Raw genomic sequence first — 6,342 nt, forward strand, 5'->3', positions numbered from 1 at the left:
TCACAGTTGCCATCAAAACGCTCATAGTTGTCGACTTTTCGTTCATAATTGCGGATATAGAGCTCACAATTGAATACATAATTTTTCATGTTTATCTTGAAAATACTAGCAGTTGGCTTCAGAATGTTCACACGTACTTTCAGGGTGCTCACACTTGCCGTCAAAACGCTCATAGTTGCCGACTTTTCGTTCATAATTGCGGACATTGGGGTCAAAGTTGCCGACATTGTAGTTTATGTTTACCTTCCAAATACTCTCCGTTGCCTTGACAATTTTCACACTAACCCTGAAATTGCTAACACTCGCTCTCACAAGGCTCATAGTTGTCGACCTTTCATTCATAATATGAAATATACAGTTGATAGTGTAAGTTAAATGTTTCATGGTTGCTGTCAAAAGGCTCACAGTTGCCGTCAGATTCCTCACTCAAGCCGTCACCATGCTCACATTTACCAATAAAGTGCTCATAGTTGCCGACTATTTGTTCATAATTGCCGACCTATGGCTCACAGTTGCCGTCAAAACGCTCATAGTTGCCGACTTTTCGTTCATATTTGCGAATATAGGGCTCACAATTGAAAACATAATTTTTCATGCTTATCTTCAAAATACTCACAGTTGACTTCAGAATGTTCACAGGTGCTTCCAAAGTGCTCACACTCGCTTTCATGATGCTCATAGTTGCCGACTTTTCGTTCATATTTGCGAATATAGGGCTCACAATTGAAAACATAATTTTTCATGTTTATCTTCAAAATACTCGCATTTGGCTTCAGAATGTTCACAGGTGCTTCCAAAGTGCTCACACTCGCTTTCACGATGCTCATAGTTGCCGACTTTTGTTCATAATTGCCGACCCAGGGCTCACAGTTGCCGTCAAAACGCTCATAGTTGCCGACTTTTCGTTCATATTTGCGAATATAGGGCTCACAATTGAAAACATAATTTTTCATGCTTATCTTCAAAATACTCACAGTTGACTTCAGAATGTTCACAGGTGCTTCCAAAGTGCTCACACTCGCTTTCATGATGCTCATAGTTGCCGACTTTTGTTCATAATTGCCGACCCAGGGCTCACAGTTGCCGTCAAAACGCTCATAGTTGCCGACTTTTCGTTCATAATTGCGGACTTAAGTCTCATAGGTGGCAACATAATGGTTCATGGTTGCCGTCAATATGCCCAAAGTTGAACACGTATCTCCCATGGAAAACTTTAACCGCTTATCGCCATGAGAGCTCAAAATCCAGCCTAAAGTTGAAATTGAACGCTGTCAGCGGAATCAAAACCTGGAGGTTTTTTTTTTTTTTTTTTTTTTTTTTTTACAAAGGAGCGTTCAATGGAATTCCGTAATATGAAATAAACTGAATATTCGTGTGAACGAGCATGAAAATTATGACCTCTTTTATGCGTGTACTTAAGGGATGAGCTAAGTGACTGATGACAGATATGTTGGAATGTGAATGTCGATGAACCGAATAACATATCGTTGTTAATTCACAGGTACAATTGAGACATGATATATCTTTTCAAACGTAGGCATTTTGTAAGCAGCACCGCAAATTTTGTCCGCGAAGACAGGCTTTGCTGTCCGCCAAGATGTGCGGACATTGTGAGGGAAAATGAAAAGAAGAAAAATAGTGATAAAAAGAAAAACAACATAAATTTTATTTCACCATATAGTTTACTCTTTCAATGGGCGACCTATAATAGAGTAAGAAAGTAAATAAGAAGAATTTTACATTTTGCTCACACTTGTGGTCATTTTTATTCCAAATTAAGTTTTTGTACTATTGCAAGAAAACTATTCGTACCCGATTAATTTAATTTCTGCAAGACGTGAACCTACATACTTTACAGGGAAGTTCATAAAAAGAATTGTTGTATCGCCATATATATATAAAACTTTAAAATGTTACAGAAGGTTGAACATTTGACGGCAAACAGAGGCCACACTGACCGTCGAAAACTGCGAACGCAGCCGGCAGGTGTAGAGGAGAACACAAAATCATGTTCTTTCTCAATTGTAAAGAGACCGTAGAAGCTAGAATAGTGAAAGTTCTACACAAGACGTACTTAAACACAGTACATGCGACAACGTACAAACAGTTTGTATATACAAATTACTAACAGAGAAAATTCAGTTTCTCTTTTACCGGAGGGTTAAAATTTTGTCGGCGAAGACAGGTTTCGATTGCCGCAAAGATGTGTGGATACTGTGGTGGAAGGTGAGACGAGGAAAAATATTGATAAAAAGGAAAACAATATAAAATTTATTTAACTATATACTATTCTGCGTCAATGGGTGAACTATAAGAGAGTGAGAATGTAAATTGGAATACCATTACATTTCGCTCACCCTTGTGGTCAAGCTTGTTTGAAATTACGTTTCTACACTATTTTTGGGAAATTATTCAAACCAGAATAGTGCAATTTGCACAGAAAGTGTATGAAAATACTGTGCACGGGAATTGATATAAAGAATTGTAGTAACTCCAATTTTATGAAGGAAAATATACTTCAAATTGGTGCAGAAGGTTGAAAATATTACTGCAAGCACAGACCACACTGGCCGTCAAGGGCTTTGAACGCTACCTGCAAGGATAGATGAGAAATTGAAATCATTTTCTTCCCACTACGAATAGAAAAACCAATAAAACTAGAATAGTAATATTTCTAAACGGAATATATGCAAACACAGTATATCGCAGTAGGTTATTAGGAATTTTTATATTCACATTTACAAAAATGATAAAAATAATAATAATAATAATAATAATAATAATAATAATAAATAATTAAAAAAGTTATTACAGTTCAAAATGTAGCGGAGGGTTGAAAATTTTCCGGCTAAAACGAGGTTTATTGGAAATGAAGATGTGTGGGCATGCACCGTAAAAATAAGACAATCGTTAGAGCAGTGTGTGTGTGTGTGTGGGGGGGATAAACATAGAAATAATGAAAAGAAATCACTAATATCCATTCCAGCTTCAATTAATGAACAATGATGTAGGGAGAGAGCAAACAACAACACTGTTGTTTATTCCTTCACATTCGGAATGACGGTCATCCCAGATTCTGTTTTTCCACTATCTTGACGAAAGATAGATTAGTGACATTACCAGCCTACCTGTACCTAAACACTGTGCATTGAAATATGTATAATATTAGTACTCTCATATTTGCGCAGATAAGGCTCATAGTTGCCGTCAACATGCTCACAGTTGCCGTCAAAATGCTCACACGTGCCGTCAAAATGCTCACACTTGCCGTCACAATTTATAAGGTTTAAAAAATGCGGTAAGAAGTAAAGCAACATAAATGTCACTTAACCAGATACTATTCTGTGCTAATGGGTGAGCAATAACAGAGTAAGAAAGTAAATTGGAAAACTTTTACATTTCGCTCACACTTGTGGTCATGTTTTTTTTTTTTTTTTTTTTTTTTGGTAAATTACGTTCTCCCACTATTTTAACGAAACTATTCAAACCAGAATAGTGCAATTTCTACATGAGGTGTACCTTGATCCCAGCATAATTGTGGGACGTAAATCTTGAAGATTTCATTTAATTTCATTTTTAATAATAATACTAATAATAGTAATAAATATGTGCAAGAAAGTTGAAATTTGGCTTAATACGGGAGGCGAACGACCCAGGCTGTTTGCCGGAATAAAACTTGGATCCCTAACGCCAGAAGCGCATATATTAACGGCTTAGCCACGAGGTGGCTGATACAGAAATAATGCAAATTCCAATATTTTTACTTTTTGCTAATGTTTGAAATTGTTGTTATTGCAAATCACGTTTTTAACAAAACTGTTCTAACTACAAAAGTGAAATTTCAACCCAAACCATGGCAAAGCACTGAAAAGTAAGGAAAAGCATGGCAAAGTAAAGAAATATGTAAAGAATATATATTTAACCGCAGTGACACGGAATATATATAAAAATTCATCCATGGTTTTTCTCACAAACCCAACTCCCCCCCCCCCGAAAGAAAAGATAGGTTTATTGCATCTCTTTGCTCCGGTGCATAATCGTGGCAGATAGGTTAAAATTTCAAGGGACTTCGTGCACACTATAGCAACAGCAAAGTATGTGGGAAGGAACGGCAGAAATCCGATAAAACGCGGTGTTGGCGTGTGCCACCTCGGTAGTGAAAGAATAATTTCTTTCTGTGAACACGAATTTTTCTCAACGAGATTAAATAAATAAATAATTTAATAAAAATTAAATACTTCTAAGGGAAGAACACAGCAAATGAATGACGAGGTAGGTAAAAATTCCAAATGGAAATACAGGGCTGTGAAGTTCAAAAATAAATAAATAAATAAATAAATAAATAAACCATTATCATACTTAAAAATATGTGGTAAAAATTAAAAAGAAAATAAGACCTTTGTTGTACTCTCACGAGAAGATACACACATCGTCTGGAAATTTGAGTCGATAGAAAGCACACAACTGTGATCTAAAACAACCAAATTTAAAACGAAATCACCACATAAGTGTAACCTAATGAAGTTCAACAAAATAAAGCATACAGTAAATTGTGGCGGTGATGGAGGGCGCAGTTACCGTCATGTAAACAAGTCCGTCCACGCTTAAGTTTAACGGGAGCGAGAAGGTAAACCATGTCGGTGATGGATGGCTTAGTTGCCGTCATATAGAGAAACCCCTGTCTATCGTGAGACCCATGTTCCACTTGCTAACACTTTCATGTATGTGAAAACAAGTCAAGATCAGCAAGTGCGAGCGAGTGCGAAAACGTAAAGTCGGCAATTATGAGCAAATGAAAAAAAAAAAAACAGCAATTATGAGCATATGGAATATTCCAAATGGGAGAATTAAATAAATAAAAAGAACATAAAAGTGTGATAAGACACTTGTTGTACTCTCAAGAGGATATATATACATCGTCTGGAAATTACACAACAACTGTGAGCGAAAGTAAGGAAATTAAAAAAAAAAAAAAGAGAACAGCACATAACTGAAAGCAAATGAAGATCAAGAAAAGAAAGCATACGGTAAATTATGGCGGTGATGGAGGGCGCAGTTACCGTCATGTAAACTAATCCGTCCACGCTTAAGTTTAACGGGAGCGAGAAGGTAAACTTTGTCGGTGATGGATGCTTTAGTTGCCGTCATACAGAGGAGCCCCTGCTTATCATGAGACCCATGTTCCCCTTGCTAACACTTTTATGTATGTGTAAAAAAAATAAAGATCGGCAAGTGTGAGCGAGTGGGAAAAGGTAAAGTCGGCAATTATGAGCATATGGAACATTCCACATAAGACACTATATACCTCATCAGGAAAGTACACAACTGTGAGCGAAAACAACCAAATTAAGAAATCAGCACATAAGTGTAAACTAATGAAATTCAACAAAAGAAAGCATACGGTAAATTGTGGCGGTGATGGAGGGCGCAGTTGCCGTCAATTAAACCAGTGCGTGCACGCTTAAGTTTAACGGGAGCGAGAAGGTAAACCATGTCGGTGATGGATGGCTTAGTTGCCGTCATATAGAGGAGCCCGTGCTTATCATGAGACCCATGTTCCCCTTACTAACACTTTTAAGTATGTGAAAAGAAGTAAAGATCGGCAAGTGTGAGCGAGTGGGAAAAGGTGAAGTCGGCAATTATGAGCAAATGAAAAAAAAAGTCGGCAATTATGAGCATATGGAACATTCCACATGAGACACTTGTCGCGCTCTGAAAAGAACATATATATATATATATATATATATATATATATATATATATATATATATATATATATATATACCTCATCTGAAAAGTACACAAGTGTGAGCGTAAACAACCAAATTAAGAAAAAGAAATCACCACATAACTGTAAACTATTGAAATTCAACAAAAGGAAGCATACGGTAAATTGTGGCGGTGATGGAGGGCGCAGTTACCGTCATGTAAACTAGTCCGTCCACGCTTAAGTTTAACGGGAGCGAGAAGGTAAACCTTGTCGGTGATGGATGCTTTAGTTGCCGTCATACAGAGGAGCCCCTGCATATCATGACACCCATGTTGCCCTTGCTAACACTTTTATGTATATGTAAAAAAAATAAAGATCGGCAAGTGTGAGCGAGTGGGAAAAGGTAAAGTCGGCAATTATGAGCAAATGGAAAAAAAAAGTCGGCAATTATGAGCATATGGAACATTCCACATAAGACACTTTTGCACTCTCAAGAGAAGATATATATATTTATACCTCATCAGGAAAGTACACAACTGTGAGCGAAAACAACCAAATTAAGAAATCAGCACATAACAGTAAACTAATGAAAGTCAACATAAGAAAGCATGCGGTAAATTGTGGCGGTGATG

The sequence above is a fragment of the Thermobia domestica genome, chromosome 6, assembly GCF_964235325.1.
Source record: "Thermobia domestica chromosome 6, izTheDome1.hap1.1, whole genome shotgun sequence".
Taxonomy (NCBI): Eukaryota; Metazoa; Arthropoda; class Insecta; order Zygentoma; family Lepismatidae; genus Thermobia; species Thermobia domestica.